This window comes from Panthera pardus, unplaced genomic scaffold, assembly GCF_024362965.1.
Source record: "Panthera pardus isolate Hobbes unplaced genomic scaffold, ASM2436296v1 HiC_scaffold_7, whole genome shotgun sequence".
Taxonomy (NCBI): Eukaryota; Metazoa; Chordata; class Mammalia; order Carnivora; family Felidae; genus Panthera; species Panthera pardus.
This window is the reverse complement of record NW_026527002.1, coordinates 67973836-67995085: the sequence shown is the minus strand read 5'-3', so window position 1 is coordinate 67995085 and position 21250 is coordinate 67973836. Positions and strand designations below refer to the sequence as shown.

At 43.8% G+C, this 21250-nt stretch overlaps 1 long non-coding RNA gene across 1 annotated transcript; it reads right to left on the bottom strand.

The window, feature by feature from the left end:
- Nucleotides 1–765: 765 nt before the first annotated feature.
- Nucleotides 766–20216, bottom strand: LOC109273150 (uncharacterized). The gene is made up of 4 exons (XR_002082856.2): nucleotides 19651–20216; nucleotides 14690–14928; nucleotides 3350–3508; nucleotides 766–1004 (listed from the first exon to the last, which is right to left on the bottom strand). It is a non-coding gene; the product is annotated as an uncharacterized LOC109273150 (long non-coding RNA).
- Between the last annotated feature and the right edge of the window lie 1034 nt (nucleotides 20217–21250).

The window sequence follows — 21250 nt, the reverse complement described above, 5'->3', positions numbered from 1 at the left end:
CTGGGCCCCCAGTCGCCATGTTTTATGAGACCATAGCACAGGAGTACCAAGAGATGCCCCAGTGGGCTTCCTGAGTGCCAAACGCTCACTGCCTGATCCCATTATACAGCAGCAACCCCTGCTTATGCCCCAGTAACTTCCCTCTTTCACCCTCTCCTGATGCTATAGTCCTGCTGAGTTTCAGCCCAAGATCCCACCTCTTCCATGAAGCCTTCCAGATGCTTGCAGACCTCAGAGCTTTCTTCTTCCCATGACTCGCAGAACTTACCTTAGGTCTCTCGTTTGGCCTGAATCACATTTCACACTGTGATTCCTCATTACAGGGTCTTTATTGACTTGGGACAGTATCATTTGGTTGACTTCTGAGGGTATGTCTTGTCTTTCCAGTGGGAACCTGAACACTGTTTACTGGCTACCTCCAGGGCCCAGCACGGACTGTGTGCATCCCGGGGCTTAGTGAGCACACGCTGAGTTCGCAGCTGAACAGCTCACAGTATACACCTCAGCACCCTCGGACTGGACCCTGATTTTCTCATCAGCAGTCTTGCTTCCCAGAGTCCCCTAATTTATTTGGCTTTCAACGACACTCTCACTCAGTCCACACTCATCTTTCAAACAAGAACAAAGAAAGACAGTTTTGATAAATGTAACTCTTTCACATTTTGAGGCATATATTTTTAGATATTTTATTACAAATGACAGATCGAGCCATACATTCCCCCCTCGCCCCAGCCCCCCAGAGAAATCTTCTCTTTGGTACTGTTTCGACCTTGGTGTTGACAAACGTAGTTTGTTTGGGGGTAGTGAGCATTTGTGAAGAAGGCGTAGAAGACATTTTCAATAATCACATAAAAAAATCCATTTAACTTACACTCAACACCTCTTTGGTGCCAGGAATTGCCCTAGGTATTTCGTACAGACTGGATTGTCTAGAAATCTTTTTTTTTTTTTCCCTCTTCTTTCTCTTGCAGTATTTTGAAGCATGGCATAGCCTCTTGTGGAAGCTTAAAGAGAGAGGGAAAAACACAAGTCACATCGTTTTGCAATTAATTGCTTCTTCTGGGAAGGCTCTTCCTTGTAAATTGTATTTATCTCTCTGTATTTATTATTCCTGATTGTTTCCGTCTTGTATACTGCACGCAGAAACAGAAAATGTATACAAAAATAGAACTAATCTTGACTATATGACACCAAGTATGTCACCTACTCTCTACAGGCAGTACTGGAATGAAATCAAGTGTTTATATGACTAGTAATAAAAGGTAAGGTACATCTGAATGCTTGCTGTGGGCCAGGCACTCTGTAAAGTACACATCATCTCAGTCAATGCTCACAGCAAGTTCCAGAGACAGGTGCTGCTATTAGCTCTGTTTTATAGATACAGATATTAAGGCTCAGAGAGGCTGAGTCACTTCCCAAAGCTCACACAGCTCGTAAGTATAGAGGCTGAAATAACACCGCAGAGGGCAAAGAGCCCCGGTTCTCTACTTGGAGAGGACTTACTGAGGCGTATTCTCAGCCCTGGTCTTGCCAGCCAAGGGACCAAAAGTAAATCACGAACACTTTAGGCTTCCATTTCTTCACTTACCGACTATAACCCCGGACTGTTATTCACACCTGTCCACCCATCCATTTGTCTGTCTTCGAATGTTTAACTTTCACTGCTTTTTGTTCACGAGTCACTGGAAGCTCTCAAAGAGCAGGAAGTAGGTCACGCCCATATTCATGCGTATAGCTCCTAGGCCACTGTTTCATATACTTAAATTGACGCGTTTAATCCTTAAAATACCATAATGAAGGTTTTATTTTTATCTGCACTTATTTCACACTTAAGAAGGTTACTAGACCCCAAAGACGATTATATTAAAGACGTCAGATGAAATGATGTCAGATGAATCATCTGGCTTAGAATCCATGTTCTTAAAATGACTATGGTCTACAAGAAAATAGTTTACTTCTTTTTAAATCCACGTCTAGTTCAGAGTAGGTTTTTAAATGGTTTTCGTCTCCCCTTTCATTGGACTCTTTCACTCTCGTTTTTACTCTGTGATCTGTTTTTAGTTTTGTGTAATCACAGATGTGATTTTCATTGCACTCGATTTGAAAAATCCCAGATGTTGGGGCACCTGGGTGGCTCACTGGTTAAACCCCCAACTCCCGGTTTCGGCTCAGGTCCTAATCTCATGTTTCGTGGGTTCAAGCCCCACGTCGGGCTCCACGCTGATGGTGTGGATGGAACCTGTCTGGGATTCTCTCTCTCTGCCCCTCTCCTGCCCACGCTGTCTCTCTTTCTCTCTCTCTCTCAAAATAGATAAACTTAAAAATGTTTTTAATTAAAAAAATAAAAATCACAGATATTAAATCTCATATATATATTAATACTAATTTCTCATTGATCTTTTTCTTAGGAGCAACATTGAAAGAAAAACGGCGTCCTCTAATTTTCAAGCTTTAAAGCCTTAACTGTGAAGGGTAGCAACATTTGGCCACCGCAAAATATGCCACTTCAGCATATGGATTATTTCAGACTGAAGGCAATTAAGAAGGAACGGACCTCCCTCCCCCCAAAAGAAGAAGAAAAAAAGCTCTCTGCTTTTCTCCTATTTGCCTAAAAGCAAGACATAAAATTATAAAAGCGTCTCCTTTCCCCTCTCTACCGGAAAGGACAAAAGTTAATCACCATAGACCATTTTAGTCCCTTCTCAGCCTGGAGGTGGCATGAGAGAAATCCACATGCCAGACTGTGGTGACGAGCCTTTATCTGCCATTAGTTTCCCTTAGAGTTGTTCTCACACAATTTGCTGGCCTGGAGACCCACAGTCCTTTTCCTTTCTCTTGTCTCTTCCCTAAAAATACCTTTCCTTGCTAAGACCAGGTTCTAACTAAAACTACGAGTCACTCATCCCCCGTCTCTCCTACGCATACATAACGTAAACACCTTAATAAAACTTCTCTTTGTTTCTCTCCTGTTGATCTGCCTTTTGTTACAGAGCCCTGGTGTGGGGGTGGAGAGCCACCAGTCAAGAAAGAATTCTTGGGCCATTTTTGTTGCAAAAAGGCTCCGTGGGCAGAAAGAGCACACTGGGAGTGTGAGGAATAAATGATTAGGTGCTTTTTAGTTAGTGGGGGGTAGGAATAGCGTTAAGTCTCTAAGGAATTTGGAAGCAAGGTTTCCAGGACCCTGAGGGGCTAGCTGCTGTTAAGATAAGGTTATTTACTACTATCTAATAAAACATTAGTCATGAGACCCTTCCGATGCGTATCAGTGGGCCGTATGTTTGAAGGACGATTGCTAACATATATGGGGTGGAGGGGATATATATGGTTATCAGAGGGAGGGAACACTGACCAGAGCAAAGCTCTGGTGGTGAAACATCAAAGGAAGTCCTCGAGGTAGCTGTAGGAGTGTCGCAACCTGTGTGCTTCAAGAATCCTGCCTGGAGACTATGAGCCGCAGCGAAGTCCAGCCTTTTTCCCCTTTTTCTCCCATCAAGCCCTCGCTGAAAACCTAGGAGGGTAAAAACATAAATATTTGGTTCCTCCCCTACAAATGCAAGGTCATAATCTCACACAGGTCCAGGATGAATGTAAGTAACAGATACAAGAATCTGAATGACTATAGATCTTGCCTCTTAGACTATGAGAAATCCAGGGTTCAGATGAAAATTAACGCACATCCGGGAGAAACAAAACAAACACCATGAGCATTAGGTCCCAGATATGCTAATTTGGCCCTAGGAGGACACAGAAAACATAAAATACATAGGGACTGAAAAAGATTGCTAATTCCCTAAAACAGAAAAGCAAGAAATGGTTCAAGAATAAACCTAAGTGAAGTACTATTTTAAAAAATAAGCTCTCTTAATTTTTTTTAAAGGAAGCAGTAAAGTATCTGAAGAAAACTAGCCAAGTAGGCATTTCATTGTGAAAATCTGAAGGTATAATCAAGGAATCTCCAAAACAATTTCTGACAATCAAACCCCCTCCACAAAGATTTAGATCAAGAAACAAATGAGTCCAAACCTAACATAGAAACAGATTCACTTTTTAAGGTGACTTTTATCATTTACTTAAAAATCTGCATCAGGAAATATAAAATGGATATTCACCAGCCGCCAAATGACTACTTCCCCACAAGTTCTGAACCCACTGCAGCTCATTGTTACAGTCATTACCAAAACCATATACACATACCTTCTTCCCAGCCTTCCAGCCATTGTTTTGGGATTCACTAGGAAGATATGCCCTTGTGGCCACAAGTTAAACAAATTCAGAAGGGAATGGAATGGAGTGAATGCAGTGCAGAATAGAATAGAACACAACAGAACCGAATGGAATGGAATGGAATGGAATGGAATAGAAATGAAACAAAATTCAAGGATACAATTTGAAACTATGGGAATAATATGCAAGGTAAAGACAGATGGTAAATAGACAATTGATAGATGATAAATAGGTAGATAGATGATAGATAGATAAAGAAATACAGAGGGGCACCTGGGTGGCTCAGTCAGTTAAGCTTCCAACTTCGGCTCAGGTCATGATCTCACAGTTCGTGGGTTCGAGCCCTGCGTCGGGCTCTGTGCTGACGGTTCTGAGCCTGGAGCCTGTTTTGCATTCTGTGTCTCCCTCTGTCTGCCCCTTCCTTCTCCACTTACACTCTGCCTCTCTCTCTCAAAAATAAACATTAAAAATTTTAAAACAATAAATAGATGTGGAGAGATTTCAATAAATTTATGTTTAAAAAGGTTGGTCACAGTATTCTCTCAGAATGCTTAACTTCGGAAATTGATACTCCTAGGCTGTCCCCAAACCAGAGCAAGTCTGCAAACTGTTCATCACCCCCCTCCGAGGAGTACTGATATTGAGAGTAAGTCTTCAGAAACTTACAACAGTCTAGCAGAGAAAGCTCATGCCTGTTGAATCTAATTATGCCTTTTAATTTTTGCAGTGATTCATTTTTACGGTATTTTATAAAAGAACCAGACTGTGATGGATTAGAAATGTAAACAGTAAAACTGCCCCTTTTCCACAGGTAGCCTGAGACGTGTGTAATAAAGTTAGATTTGGTCAGGGGATGCCATGGATGCCTCGCCTCTCTGTGGCTGTACAAATCCCTGCCTTCACCTTTCCAGGAACTGTAATTGTTCCCTCGCACTGTAAGAGAGGTGAGACGAGCTGAGTAGGCTGTGGGAAAAGGGAAAGTGGCCTTCCTGCCTAGCAGCTACCAGCTAGAACTGTAAACGAGGTGAACCCTCAGAATTCTGCAGGGGGCACGAGGCCCCCAGCTTGCCCATTTACACCAACTAACCTAAAGTTATTGTTCTTGCCTCTGCACGCGGTTCTTCAAAATTTTGTCCTAGACTTCATTCATTCACCCACAGACACCACAAGATAACCTCTCCTTTGAACTCCTAGGCTAATGGGCAGTGGATATACAGGCCCCTTTCTGGCTTTGGGGAGTTAAGACAGAACCCACAATTCGCTCCCTTGTTTTGGTGGCGTTTATTATATGGATGTGGTTTGCGGTCTGTGTAGGGCTGAGCGGATTCCCAGTGGCCTGTGCGTGCACTGGAAGAGCTCAAAAGTGTACAGAGCTAAGATCTTTCTGCAAAAACAGAAGCTGTAAGCCTCAAGGTTACACCCTCCCCCCCCCATACATGCTGCTTAGCTCCAAACCACAAGAAAGTGCAAAAGGTACTTTCTCAGATTTGTTTACTTTTATGTCAGATTTTTTGAGAAGAGCTGAGGGTTAACTCCCAGATTCACTTCTCGGAAAATTAGTAACAATTCATTGGCCTTCGAGAGCATCTGCCTGGCACCCCCCGTCCCATATTCCTACTGCTTGGTCCACTTGTCTCAGGGCCCATAAGACCTATAACACATCAAATCTCTGCTAATTGCCAGATGTCACAGCCATTTCCCTTCTAGATTGACTCTCCTCCTGGCAGCAAATAAAGCCTCTTCTTTTCTCACCTCTACATCCTTCGACAAGAGATCCGTGTCAGAATACAGTCCCTCGTGTTGCCAGCCAGTGTTTTCTGCAGAATTCCTTTGTGTCCATGCTGTTTGTGAGCTGGGATGTACGCCCTAATATTGAGTTCAGAGCTGCAGATGATGCTGATGTCGAAAAGGACCTCGGGATAGAAGTGAGAGTGTGTCCCCCAGGTGTTGGAACAACTAGAAGAGTTTAAAAGCTCACTGGCTGAGCCCCACCTTCCAGTGATCTGTAGCCCCCGTGTCCATCCCATCGCGACAGTTGGAAGTCCCCAAGGACACCTGTAGCTAGTTGTGTTAAAATCGACACTGTTGACCGACAGAGGTTTAGGCCAGAAGGCTGCCTCAGAGAGTAGAGGAGTAGTCTGATTTAAAGATGGAAAAAAATATGAGGGAAAACAGAGTTCTAAAATCTCGCGTTAATATTTTAAAATAGAAGGAAAATTAGGTGAGCGCCAGTTATCTTCCAAATGAGTTTAAAAGAGAAAGCGTTTCTTTTTTTTGAATGTTTATTTATTTTTGAGAGAGAGAGAGAGAGAGAGAGCGAGTGTGAGCGCACGGGGGAGGGGCAGAGAGAAGGAGACACAGAATCCGAAGCAGGCTCCAGGCTCTGAGCTGTCAGCACAGAGCCCAATGCGGGGCTCGAACTCATGAACCGTGAGATCATGACCTGAGCCAAACTCGGATGCTCAACCAACGGAGCCACCCAGGAGCCCTGAGAAAGAAAGAATTTAAATGCGTAAGTTGCACATAATATAAATACATGAAAATAAAACTCTGGGAACAGGAAACCTGTAGGGTAAAAGAGGAAATCCAACATGTGTCCAATGTACCTTTTATTGTGAACAACCTGGCGGTTTCTATTAAAAAGAGCCTCTTCTAAATTTCAAAATAAAATACACTTAATTATAGCCTTTGTAGAGAAGAAAAATTCCTTCCTCTGTCCTTCAAGGTCTTCCAGCCGGACTAAAAATTAAATTGACATGAGACAGATTAACGGGAGGAAAAAACCCCAACATTTTATTATGTGCCCATGGAGACCCATTACTGAAATTGAGACCTAAAGAAATAACCAGAGAGGGCAGTTTTCATACTTTTTAGGAAAACAGACAAGAAATCTGTAAGGAATTGCCTGGACAAAGAAAACAACTTTGTGAGCTTCAGTTAGTGAGGAATTGTAAACAGCAGGTGGGCTGGGGTAGTAACTTAATAAAAAGTAACAAAAGTTGTTTATACAGCCTTCTCTGCTCTAAATGCCCCATCTCTGGTGATAAGGATGTCTCTTTACCTCCTGGTACAGGAGGACAGCTTTCACAAGGGAGATATATCTCCTGCTTTTGAGGGGAACAGTGTGGGGGGCAGAGTATCCTTCCTGCACAGGCTGTCTTTAAGTAACTTTTATGTAAAATAATCAATATTCCAAAACGGCACATTTTGGGGTGGACTGCCCTTGGCTCCTACACCTACAAAGATGTGTTTAATATAACAAAATGAAAACATGCATTCAAAGTATAGGAAATAGTGCCAAAGAGTAATTAACCGGCAAGAATCTGGTAAATCATGTTATTACTATCACTAACTAGCACAAAACCTACCCTCAAATATGTATTAAACAAATAAATATTTCAAAGCCATAAAAAGGGAGAAGGAATATGACAACACAAAATCATGAATAAAACAATGAAAAGATAAATTAAGATGTGTATGAGAATATGATAGCAATATTAATAATGCTTTGGGAAAAAATCAGAGTGTATATGTTGGAATTTAACCACTGTTTAAAAAACTGGAAAGTATAACAATAAAACTTGGAATAAGAAATGAGAAATCTAGTCATTTACCTGTACCTATATAATTTCTATTATTTTATTGTGTCTACAGTGATTCAGTTCAGTGTCTGACTCCCTAATAGATTGAGACTTTCATGGGGATAGTTGGTGGGTTATGCTCAGACTCTGGTTTCCCACATAACAAATGCCTGGTAAATGCTTCTAAATGAATAAAAATGGGGGGAAAAAAGAGATTTTGAAGACACAGGACAAGATCAAGAGATTTAAATCAACATAAAAGGTTAATAGTAACTTAAAAATAAAAGCGCTTGAGTCTGACAAATTTAGTGGACAATGTTTCCACACATCTGAAAAAAAGAAAAAGAGAAAAGAAGGATAAGAATGAACAAACGATTATTCTGGAGGAGATAATATATGCCAGGCACCAGGCTCAAACTTTACATTTTTAAAAAGGGAGGTGTGAGAATCAAAACAGAAGACATTGAAATATCAATGTTTGTGGGTGATACGATTGCATAACTAGAAAACAAGAGAAAAGTAAACCCAAAAGACAAATTAAGCTCTTTTTGCTGTAGGATGGAAGGAAACACCAAGCATTGCAATTAAATTCTTAGGCACTAGTGGTAGCTAGAATATGAAATAAATGAAACCCATTCCTGGCAGCAAAGAAACTGAGTACTTAGGAAGAAATGCATTAAGAAACAGATGTTCATCCAACACACACACCCACACACACACACACACACACACCACACCACCCTAAATGCACAAGAACACACACATCGATGAAGAGATAAAGTCTCCACAACATTGAAAAGACTTTAAAATATCTGTATTATTCTAAGCGCCGGTCCATTTCAGTGATATCATTTCTGAGTCCTATCATCCCCCAACTACACTCCATCCTAACTTTCACCACCAGATCAATGATCCTAAAATAGAAATTTATGATGCACCCACTGGGCCAAAACTTCCTCATCCACCAGACCCCGATCCTGCCATAGCACAGAAAAAGGTCAAAAATCCAAAGTCGTGAACAGGTATCTCCACTTACTTCTTTCAATTTATAACTGGTTTTTGAGATTTTTTAAATTGTAGAACGCTCAGAATGAGATTTACTCTTTTAACAAATTTTTAAGTGTACGATTCAGTAGGGTTAACGGCAGGCGCGACGTTGTAACAGCAAATGTCTAGAACTCAACTCATCTCGTGTAATGGAAGCTCGATGCCGGTTAAATAGCAAGTCCCCATTCTGCCCCTTCCCCCAGCCTCTGGCAGCCACCATTCTTCTAGGAGTTTGACTATTTTAGATTCCTCCTGTTAAGTGGAATCACACGCGATTTGTCCTTTTGTGACTGGCTTATTCCACTTAGAATAATGTCCTCCAGGTTCACCCATGCTGTCACACTTAGTTTTACATTCATTTTCTGACTTCTCCATAGTTGCCTATTAACTGACCTCCAATGACCACACCACATGCTCCCACCCACGCATTTTTCTATTGGTTTCTTCTCACGAAGCTTTCCCAGATTTTTCCAACTTGCGCGACCTATCCTTTCATCATACAATACGCACTGCCACTTACTGAAATCTTACTCTTCCTTGGGACATTTCTTGTGGGCTTTACCGGCACTGCAATATATCAGTCTGTGTGTTTCTGTCTGTATTTCCAATTAGGCTAAACACGTATCCCATACGACATTTATAGCCTTCATAGTATTTAGTACAGTGTCTTTACACATAGTAATTATGCAGTAAATATTGTCTAATCGATCGGATGGTTGGAAACTCCTCAAGGGAACATTTAACTTACCTTAATATCCCCAAGGCCTAGGAAGTACTTGACATATAGTAAATGCTCAATAACTATTGTATTGTGTATGGGGAGAAACAGAGAGACTGAGATCATTTGCTGAGACCACACACAGAGGTCAATTCTCAGTTCTCTCCTTATTTGACTTAGCAGAGGCATTGACCCAGCTTCTGGCTCCTTCCTACTGAAAACATCTCCTTCACCAGACTTTAGGACATCCACTTTCTCAGCTTTCTTCCTTTGTCACGAGCTGCTCCTTCTCAGTCTTGCTTTCTGTCCCTTTGTCTTCTCCCAGCCTCTTCCACCTTGCAATGGCTCAGGACTCAGTTCCTGGTCCCTTCCTTCTTCCCCGCTCCTCTCCTCTCCTCCCCTCCTCTTTTCTCCTCTCTTCTCTTCCTTTTTCTAACACTCACTCCATAGGTGACCTCATTCATTCATGCCTTCAAAACACCCATATTCTGAGAACTGCTGTATTTAAAACTCCAACCCTGACACCTTCACTAACTCCAAACCTATAACGTCCTGATCCCTACCTGCTATTCCCACCTGGACGTCTAACCATGTTCCAGATGGAACACATCCTGCGCTGAGCCCTCAGTCTCCCTCCTTGCACCTGGTCCTCCAGCAGTGTTCCTCATCTCGGTTCAGAATGGGAACATCGTTCTCCCAGGATCACAGGCATTCTTGACTACCTCATTCTCTCACATCTCAATCCACCAGGAAACACTTCGGGGCTCTACCGCCAAAACGCATACAGATGCCAACAACGTCTCACCTCCCGTCCGTCCATCGGTGTGATCTGAGCTGCTATCATCGCTCACCGGGGTTGTTACAACAGTGGCTGCATTTGATTCCCCACTCAGCAGCCAGGGAGACCCTTTCAGAATGTAACTCAGATCGTGTCACTGTGCTTTCGTGACCCTGTACCGGCCCTCCACTTCACTCAGGGCAAAACTCGAAAGTTTTTAGGAGGCAATACCCAACTGGACTTCCCATGTACTTTTCCGACTTCATGTCCCTGGAGACTAATTTCCCCGTGGCCCGCTCCCCTCGCCCCACAGTCTCCTCCTTGCTATTTATCCCAGTCACCTCTTCCTTCATAACAAACTTCCCCCAAATTAAGTGGCCTAATACACTTTGTTATCCCTTGGTGGCTCTGTAGGTTGGTTGACTTTGGCTGGGCATTCTTGCTTAAGGTTTCTTGTGGGGTTGCAGACCACCGTCAGCCTGATCTGCAATCACCTGCTGGCTCAGAAAGGCGGGCGTCCAAGATGACTCATTCACATGACTCACGGTCGAGGCTCGGGTCTGAGCTGAGGCTGCAGGCCAGGGCGCCTCCATGTGGCCTCTCTACGCGCCCTGGGCTTCTCACAGCGTGGCCCGGGGAGGGGAGTCGGTGTTCGCAGACACTGTCCCAAGAACAACTGTTCCAGGAACCGGGAAGCCGAAGTTTTCTGCCAGGTAAGTAAGGGCCACACGTACAACTGACACGGCAACACTTCTGCCATGTGCTCTGGGTGCCGGCAGTCCCAGAGCCTGGCGGGACTTAAGGACTTGGAGAAACAAAGTCTCCCTGTCCGTGGGAAGGTGGCAAGATGGCATTGCAAGAAACGCATGTGGGATGGGAGATATTACCGAGGCAACCTTCGGAAAACAGAATTTGCCGTGCTATTTTTCACACACAACAGCGACACTCCCACCGCAACGCCTCACGCTAGCCTTCCCTCTGGCCGCGATGCTTCTCTCTCAGTATCAGCTTTTTGTTCTCCTGCTGCTCTGAAGTCTTTGCTTATTCACTTACTTCAGCTCTGACAATATGCCAGTGAGCTCCCCCCTTGACCACTGCGTTTACCGTTGTACATAAATGCTCCTCCCTAGGACCAAGTGCGCACAATCTCTCTCGGCATACGCATTAAACGCTGCTTGACCAAACTTTAGGCGGGCTCCTCTCCTCCACATGGGCCCCTAAATATTGGCTTGTCCTCAAGTTTAGACAAGCACTAAACCACTAGGGTGCAAAACATCCGCCCCTAACACACCTCATTCTGAGAATCTGCTAACCATAAAGAAAAACATTTCACTGCGAAAACACCCCAAAGATGCCACCTGCCCACCCCACCCGCTTGCCCTCCTCCCCCACAGACTTCCTGCTAGCTCTTCCCACCCCACCCTGTAAAAGAAAAGCCCTTTATTTCTTTTTTGATGTATTTTTTAAGTTTTTATTTATTTGAAGTGAGAGAAAGAGAAAGAGAGGGTGAGTGGGGGAGGGGCAGAGAGGGGGATGGGGAGAGAGGATCCAAAGCAGGCACCACACCGACAGCAGAGGGCTTGAGGCAGGGCTCGAATTCAGGAACCATGACCTGAGCCGAAGTTGGACGCCTAACCAGTTGAGCCACCCAGGCCCCCCAAAAGCCTTTTATTTCTGCTTAATTTTGAGATATTTGCAGATTTCTAGGATCAGAGGATTCTGCCTATCGAAACAGTCTTTTAAATGAAGTCTCTCTTTATCAAGTCTGTATTTAATTTGACTTGACACTTAGCACTCCCAATCCTTTTTACCCTGAACCACTTTTTCTTACCACTTATTCCCTTCGCACACACTATGTATTTATCTATTTATTATGTTTATGTCCTCTCCTCCTCCATTAGAACACAAACCGGATGACAGCGGGATGTTTTTCTATTTTGGCTACTCAATTTCCATCACCCAGGACAAACGTTGCAGGCGCTCAAAAAGTATTTGTCAATTTAGGGGATAAAGTCTCACATGTGATGTGATGAACGCATATCCATCTAACGCATAAAGATACAGGATAAAGAAATATTCGCTACTGATCTTCTAGGATCTTATTTTCTACCCCAGATAATTGCGTCTCCGACATGTTGCTTGAGCTAGCTTCTCGTCTCCATCATGTGGTTTCTGTAAAACTCTTGTTAGCGCAGTCCTATTTTGCTTAGTCTTTCCTGACTTCTTTCCCTCTCTGTTCTTGAACTTAGCTCAGACACTGGAGCCTGGTTACTGGTGAACAGTTTTCTCTGGTGCTGTTAAGCCACTGGACTTCCAATCATTTTCTCATAGCATACCCCTGTCCTGCTACCTTACGTTACCATGTTCTATGACACTTTCGCAGATACTGTATTGTTATTTGATCTTGGTCTTTCCTCTTGTCCAGCTGATCTGGCCACCCGAGCTTGTCTGGCCTCCCTGGGCAGGCACGTGGCTGTTTCTGACACCTCCTAGTCTTCCACATCCTACCCTGGTGACTTAAGTCCCTCACAGACACATCCCGAGGCAAAAGAAAAAGAAACATCTCTCCCTCGTGATCATGCATAGGTAACATTAATGGAGTGAGCTTTTGTCAAAAAGATCTCTGGACACAACGATTTCACGTTCCCAGTTATTCCTCCACTCCTAGGTTCTAGACAGAGAAAGAGGGAGAAAAAAATGATCCTCCGATCATAAGGAGTTTCAGCTCGCGAGCACATCAGTCATCTTGTTATTACACACCGCTCCTCCTTTCAATAAAGTACCAGAGCCCGATTACAATGAATGAGATATCAATACCTCAGAATTTCATCCAAGCATTGCTAAGGAGTTGGTTTGCCTTATCTAATATATAAAACACATTGGGCCAAAGCAGTAATTCTCAACCGTGGGCAATTTTGGCTCCCAGAGGATATTTGTTAATGTCTTTCAGCCAGTTTTCTTTGCTGCAGTTGAGTTGGGGTGGGGGCACGGAGAGCTACTGGCGTCAGGTAGGGCAAAGCCTAGGGTGCTGCTGAACATCCCACAGTGCACAGGACCTCACTCCACGACAGAGTCATCTGGCCCAACAGGCCAATAGTGCTGAGGTTAAGACTGAACTTAAAGTATCCAAACGGTTGTGCAGGTATGAGGAATAATGGACAGATAATGGGAGAGACTGGAAAGTCCATGTACAGCCTTGACTCTACATAAAAGCACTACATATAATAAAAACGTCTCTCTCATCTGGTCAAGTATTCGATAAATGTGAGTGGACCATCTGACTAATGGATTGCAAGGGATCCATTTGTATTTTATACAAAAAAAGATTCAATTTTTTATAAACAGCAGTAAAAGAAAAAACATAAGGTGAATAGTTATTTAACGTTAAGATAGACAAGATATTTCTTTTGTTTAATGTTTATTTATTTTTGAGAGAGAGAGAGAGACAGATAGAACACGAGCAGGGGAAAGACAGAGAGAGAGAGAGGGAGACACAGAATCTGAAGCAGGCTCCAGGCTCTGAGATGTCAGCACAGAGCCCGACACGGGACTCGAACTCGCGAACCATGAGATCATGACCCCGTGAGATCATGACCTGAGCCAAAATTGGACACTTAACCGACTGAGCCACCCAGGTGCCCCGACAAGCTATTTCTGAAAGTAACATTAATTCTATCCACCGTTCAGGGTCCAGTTCAAGTTCTTGAACCATGTTCCTGGGAAGTGGCAAGAAGAAGGGAATAAATTTCTATCGCCCAACAAACAGAGTAAGTTGCAGCTCTAGGGAGGCTGGCTTATGCCTGCAGATAAGCAAAAGGCCTGATTAAATAGGATTTTGTCAAAGGAGCTTAAGTTTCGCTTCTAAGTCCATGCTTTCAAACAAGGATAAAGAGTGTTCCCAAAGAGATATGGATGCTGGAGAATCAAGTCCCAGCTCCAGTGTTCAGCTTCTGTCTAGAGAACAGGGCCAGCCAAGCAATGCACATGCATCTTTCCCTACTTGTGGTTACATCATTACATTTTAGTCCTTGTGCCTGGTTTATTTACCCCCTTGCAAACCACACGGGTTGGCTCACCTTGATTGATGAAAACAAAATCAATTGCTACAGTGCCATTGTCGAAGAGAAAGGGGGATATATTATATATAAGACACCAAAATGATGCAATTTAGAACACGATACCTACAGCCACAGACAAGAACGTCTTTTCTTCAATATGGCTACAAGTCTTCGTCCGATGTTTTTTTCTTTAAATTCTCCATATAACTGTCCCTGCAGGCTTGGGGGGTGGTGGGGAAGATGCTCTGGTCTCGTCTCAAGCCAGTAACATGCACAACTGTACCTGTAGCTGTTCTCTTCCAAGAGTCCATGTATAACCCAACGGCAGTTCTGGGTGTGTTTGGAGATGCTCTTCCCAGTCCCTTGATCCTCGTTCATTTCCAGTCTGGGCAGAGAAGTCCATACTGGCCTATAACCTTGCTCAGAATCAGAACGGGGAGCCAGTCCCGTTACCGCCGGCATCCCAAGTGAGGAGGCAAGAACGCAAGTGGAGGACCAGGGTTCCAGAAAGCAGATGAGGCTCTTTGCAGAGAAAAAGAGAGCAGAGCACAAGGAAGGTGAGTTACATTTTAAATAAGGAGACCGAGCATCAAATTAGACAGCACAGCCTATTGTACTTCAAAGAACAAAATACTTTCTAAACCTCTGCATAGAGGGGCACCTCGGTGGCTCAGTCGGTTAAGCATCCAACTTTGGCTCAGGTCACGATCTCACAGTCTGTGAGTTCAAGCCCCGCATGAGGCTCTGTGCCGACAGCCTAGAGCCTGCTTTGGATTCTGTCTCCCTCTTTCTCTGCCCCACTCTTGCTTGCACTCTGCCTCTCTATCTCTCGAAAATGAACAAGCGTTAAAAAAAAATTAATAAAGAAATAAACCTCTGCAGACAAACATGCGGCTTAAGTGTGGAGATTTTCTTAGGCTACGGTAACTGGACATTGGACAAACTTTCCTTAACTATACCACGCTCCTGGAAAAGATTTCTCAGTCCATTCCGGTCCTCGGTTTGTCCCTATTACCTGCCCAATCATTTGTTTTTCATACAACTTCCTTGTATTTTTGGCATTTCCAAAATCTTGACTTGCCACTTAATTTTGCAGGTAACCATACCTGGGCTTTCCATCTATGCTTGGAGTAACTTGAGGACGGGGAGTTTGCTTATTTTGCATTCTCCAGAGTATAAAGCATAATTCTTTTCCCCAAACTAGTGGTATTTGCAATTTTAAACTGTAACTGCTTAATGAATCCACACAAATGAGTGGAAGACAGAATAATATCTCATCTACCCAGAACTCACTGCTCCAGTAGCCTTATCTTTTTGAAACATGTGAAAGAGTCATAAGAAAAAGAAAAGCTTTCAAACATCCAAAATGGGTGTTATTAAGTTCATTTGTACCATCCTAAATGAGCGTGAAATAACTAAAGGGAAAACCCTGAGATTGTTAAAGCTAGGAATTATTTTAACAATGTGACACACGAATTAGAATAGGGTAAATAAGTTTTGACGCAGATATTTCTTCAGATGGCATGACATTGGAGTTTTTTTTTTTTTTCTTTTCATCAAAAGCCAACCAGCCTAAATCTCTCTCCTTGCTCTACAGAGGAGACACTGTTCCTGGATGACAAGGAGTTTTAGCACCGCAATTTTGCCAAATGTACTTGGGACGAAAAAAAAAAAAAACCCAACAAAACAAAACCCAAAACCTTATTTTTCATCATTTTCACGGATATGTGCAATAGGCAATAGGAACAAGAATGGCTAAAAGAAATGCAATAAATGATGATTCTGTTCATAATGGGTTAATACAGGGAATTACAGATAAAGCATTTAAATTCTCTGGAGCTAGACTTTCTTTATTTTTAACTTTGTTAATTTTTTTTAACATTTATTTATTATCGAGAGACAAAGAGAGACAGAGCATGAGCATCAGAGGGGCAGAGGGAGAGGGAGACACAGAATCCGTAGGAGGCTCTGGGCTCTGAGCTGTCAGCACAGAGCCCGACGAGGGGCTCGAACTTACAAACCGCGAGATCATGACCTGAGCCAAAAAGTCAGACGTTTAACCATCTGAGCCACGCAGGCGCCCCTGGAGCTAGACTTTCAATCCAGGTACAAAGTAATGATTTTTATGAAACAGAATAATTTGGCAAATCTGGCATAGACAAGTATGAAACACAGAAGAGAATCAGCAAAACAGACAGAATCCGACATGAATCAGTATGAGCACCCAGGCCGGAGCATGAGAGCAGTGCGGCTTAACGTGTGACTAAAGGACTCGCCATCACCTGAGGCAGGGGACTGTGGTGTCAGCCAGTTATGTTATCACTCACTGGATCAGGACTGTCTCTGTGCTCTGTGACCGTAACATTGTGCTTAAGTGAACCACCGCTGATCTTACATATTAAAGGAGTCACTCCTGACTCGCTCTTTGTGTTACCTTTAAAAAGCATCAAGTCAAAAGCACTGTTTAGGTATTGTTAGAAACCGGTTTTATGCAACAGTTACAGGTTCCATTTAGTTACTCAAAGTGACGGAAGCTTGGAGATCGAGAAGAAAACGACTCAATAATTTTTCTCTTCGAAGCTCATAAACAGAAATTGCTATTAGAAATAAAACAAAGATTAAGTTAAAACTGCTGATAAAAATAAGTACATTGTTGGGGCGCCTGGGTGGCTCAGTCGGTTGGGTGGCCAACTTCGGCTCAGGTCACGATTTCGCGGTCCGTGAGTTTGAGCCCCGCGTCGGGCTCTGGGCTGACAGCTCAGAGCCTGGAGCCTGTTTCGGATTCTGTGTCTCCCTCTCTCTCTGACCCTCCCCTGCTCATGCTCTGTCTCTCTCTGTCTCAAAAATAAATAAATGTTAAAAAAAATTAAAAAAAAAAAAAAGAATAAGTATATTGTGGGGGCGCCTGCAAGGCTCAGTCGGTTAAGCATCCGAGTCTGTTCTTGGCTCAGGTGATGATCTCGCGGTTCATGAGATTGAGCCCTGTGTCAGGCTCTGCACTGACAGCGTGGAGCCTGCTTGGGATTTTCTCTCTCTCTCTCTCTCTCTCTCTCAAAATACATTTTAAAAAATTAAAAATAATAAGTACATCGTGTTAAATTTTAAAAGCATGCATTTTAGAACCTAAATTTCCAAAACCACTTTCTTCTGTTTACTGTGAGTAACTTAGATAAGATTCAATTAAAAAGGAGTACTGTGGGTGTGGCCATGACAGAGTACGGGTTCTAGACCGCTCCCATCCCCACTACTGTAAACAACTATAAAACTGGACAGAATAAGTGAAGCATTTCTGATGGAGAAATGGGAGAGGAAAGGGGTGATGTCAGCGCACAGCTTCGTGCTAGCAAAAAACCAGACACATGTGGCAAGCTCAGTATTTTCTCAACTTTCTGCTTTGGGGACCTTCAAGGTTCCCATATGTCACCAGGAAAAGAGCCCAAGGAGAGAACGGCACTCTTGCTAAGCTGATGAGGCAGCAATCAGAGTCAAGGACTTCTAGAGCCACTGGAATTTTCAGGACCGTGACCAAAAGAGAAGAGCACTGTGCAGACAGGAGGTTCCAGAATGCTGCGTGGAGAAACGGATTCCTGGCCAGGGCTGGATAGTACATATATAGGGAGAGCTTCTTCTAGAGCAAGAGGAAATACCACAGTGCTTCTAGACTCTGCTTCTGAGTACAAAGGAAATAAATCAGCGATTCAATAAACTAAAACACAAAAGAAAAATATGCGAACATTTGGAAGTTGCACAACACTCTTCTCAATGCTACACAGTCAAAAAAGAAGTCACAAAGGACGTGGAACTATTTCAAGCAATCATAATGGAAAGGCACCATGTCAATAATTTTAGGAAGCATCGAAGGCTGTGCTAGAGGAAAACTTCCAACTCTGAATATTTATATGCAGACCAAGAAAAAAAAAAGAGCTAAAAACGAGTGATTCATGTTTCCACTATAAAAGGATAGAAGAACAGCAAAATAAACCCAAAGCAAATAGAGGGAAGGAGTTAGTAAATATGAAATCTAAATCAATGAAATAGTAAACAAACATCACAGAGAGTAAGAAAGCTGAAAGGTGGATCTTTAGAAAGAGAAGCAAAAATTGCCAGAGTGAATGTTATGTGCCACCCCAGATGCTCTATGTTAATTAAAACAACGTGGTCCATCGCGCTCCGGCCCCTGAGTTCACCATTTTTGAGGTTTCCTAGATGGACCTGATGGACGGTTCAGCCATAAAACATCTAAAACTTCATCTAGTCCAGCAGGGTCTGAAATGCCAGAAGAGCTCAATAAATATTTATTGAATAGATGATTGATGTGTTTCCTTTATCAGAGGAGGAGGCCGAGAGGCAGGAAGGGACTTGCCTAAGGTCACCAAAGCCGTAAGTGGTAGAACCTGGGTTCAAGTCATATCTCTGGACTCTGGGGTTTGTCCTCCCCACAGATCATGTTTTCTGCCTTAGCCAGACCAGATTTTAGACTTTCAACTCTCTAGAACTCTAGTGAACCTTAATAACTAGCTCTGTATAGAGGAAAATTTTAAAAACATTGTCATAATCAACCAGGCTCAGGCAATGGCCAGAATTTAGCAACTCTAGTCAGAAGGGAGGAAGAAGTAGGAAAGAAGTGATTAGAGGGGCTGGCATCTGAGGAGGCATAACATGATCTACCTCCTCCTAAACACATAAAACAACAGCAAGCAGATACATAGCATGTACTTTAAGTCAGGTGCTTCCCTAAAAACTTCACAAAACGAATATGAAAGTACTCAGTCCTCACGACAACCTCACAACATAAGAACTATTATCATCCCCATTTTACAGGTGGCAAAACTGAGTCAAAGGCAGGTTAAGTACCTCACTTCAATTCATGGAGCTAATATGTGGTGGAGTCAGGCTTTAGATGCAGGCAGTCTGGTTCCAAAGTCTATGTCGCCCACGTTATACAAAGAATCGCTTTTACTATGGACCCTAGCTCCTAGTTAGATAGGCAGACCAGACCTCAAATTCTGGTCTTTATGGGGTTGAAACCCCATAAAATAATGACAGGTCCCCACTGATGTTGCAAGCCTTGCACACAGCTAAGTCGATGGCGAGTACCACGATACCCGTTCCTTCCTTCCCCCGCTCATTCGTTATTAATCACGTGACACATTAAGAAACATATAGATGTGAACTGAGTTAGTGTTCTGAAGGAATGGAAGACAGTGTTTTCAGAGCGAACCACAGATATTATTTCACACCTACCATACACTAGCTTCACAGATCGGAGACTGACCGGGACTAGAGAATATTTACAGCAGTGGTCCGTGATTGGAAACGTCTGCGCCAGCCATGTTAGACTGCCCCGCTCTTATGGGGCTTGCAGGATAGAAGGAAAGACAAATATCAGTAAGTTAATCCATTAGAGAATGTATAGCTGCAGAGTGAGTGAGGTGCTCTAAAGGAAAGGAAGACAGGGCTGTATTAGTGATTCACAAAGGACGCTGAGCTGGCCCCAGGGCAGCACAATAGCCAGCCTTGAGAAAAAGATGCCTGGCTGAGAGCTGAAGGATGAAAAGGTGACACAGATCCACAGGGAGAGAGTTCCAGGCAGGAGAAGCAGCACTTGAAAAGGCCAGAGGGAGCTGCTGGTGTGAAAGCCCAAGGGACCAGGGTCTGGGTGAGGCTACCACAGGAGGCAGAGACAGGCCAGGCGGCGTCTGAGAGCATCATGATCTTTGTGCAAAGGGCATTAACAAAGCAGTGGCATGAAACCAGGAGCACCCGATACACCCGAAAAGAGACTACACAAATAATGACACTCAGATCCTTTGTCCTCTTCCTCCCAACCTCCAGCCTCACTTGAGTTCACGCCCGCCCGCAAAATTCAGCCAGCAGGGGTCGTCACCAAGCCACCAGATCATAGAACCTTGGTGTCAGCAGGGAGTTAGACAGCATCTATCTAGTCCCACCACCTGCTGGGTAAGCCCTATCTTGTCCCCTCTGAGGCCCAGGCAGTCTCTAATCTCCGCAAAACTAGCCATCTGAAACCAGCATAGGCTTAATAGCTAGGCAGCCTCCAGCAAGTGAAATCATCTCTACGAGCTCCATTCTTCGAATGCACAGAAGGCGACTGTGATGTCAACTGATTATTAAGATGACGTAGGTAGAAATGTTTCCAGCACCATGCTCAGCCTTTGTCTCACAAGTGACAATTTAATCTGAATTCAGCCTTGCGTTTGGAGCTACATCTTTCTCCCGTTTGATCCTCCCAATACGGGATGGCTGTCGTCCTCCCCCCCAGCCCCCGCCAAGCAATTTTGCAGATGACGGAAAAACCAAAGCTCAGACTACGGAAGTAGCCTGCCGATTGCCGGCCGGCAGTAGCTCCCTTCATTCTGCTCGTAAACCGAGTGACCGGCCAGACTCTCGTCTCACATTTAGTCAGAAGAGGCTCCAAGAATCCTTTGTGCCTACTGGAGACTCACAGACCCCGAGGAAGCCTAGGCAGGTAAGGGTAAATGTTTTAAAAAGGAGATGGTGAGAGGAAACCTTGTGTCTCCCAGCAGCAGGGACGGTAAGGGGCAAGGATGCACGCCTGAGCTGGTCCTGCTCTGGAAAGAAGCCTCATGGTGCCTACTGTGTCTCCATGAGCTCACATCACCTCGAAGCTGGCGTCTGTAGGTGCACAGGGCTGGTGATTATGCCAGTCAACCCTCGCAGGGGCTTACTCTTCCAGAGACGGCCACTTACTACACATTCACAGCTTCTGGGGTTGAGGACATTTCAAGGCTGGAGTAATCGCTCCGATGTTTCCCTAATGCCTCTTCCTCCTTCCCTCCCACTTGCAGCCTACACCTCGGAG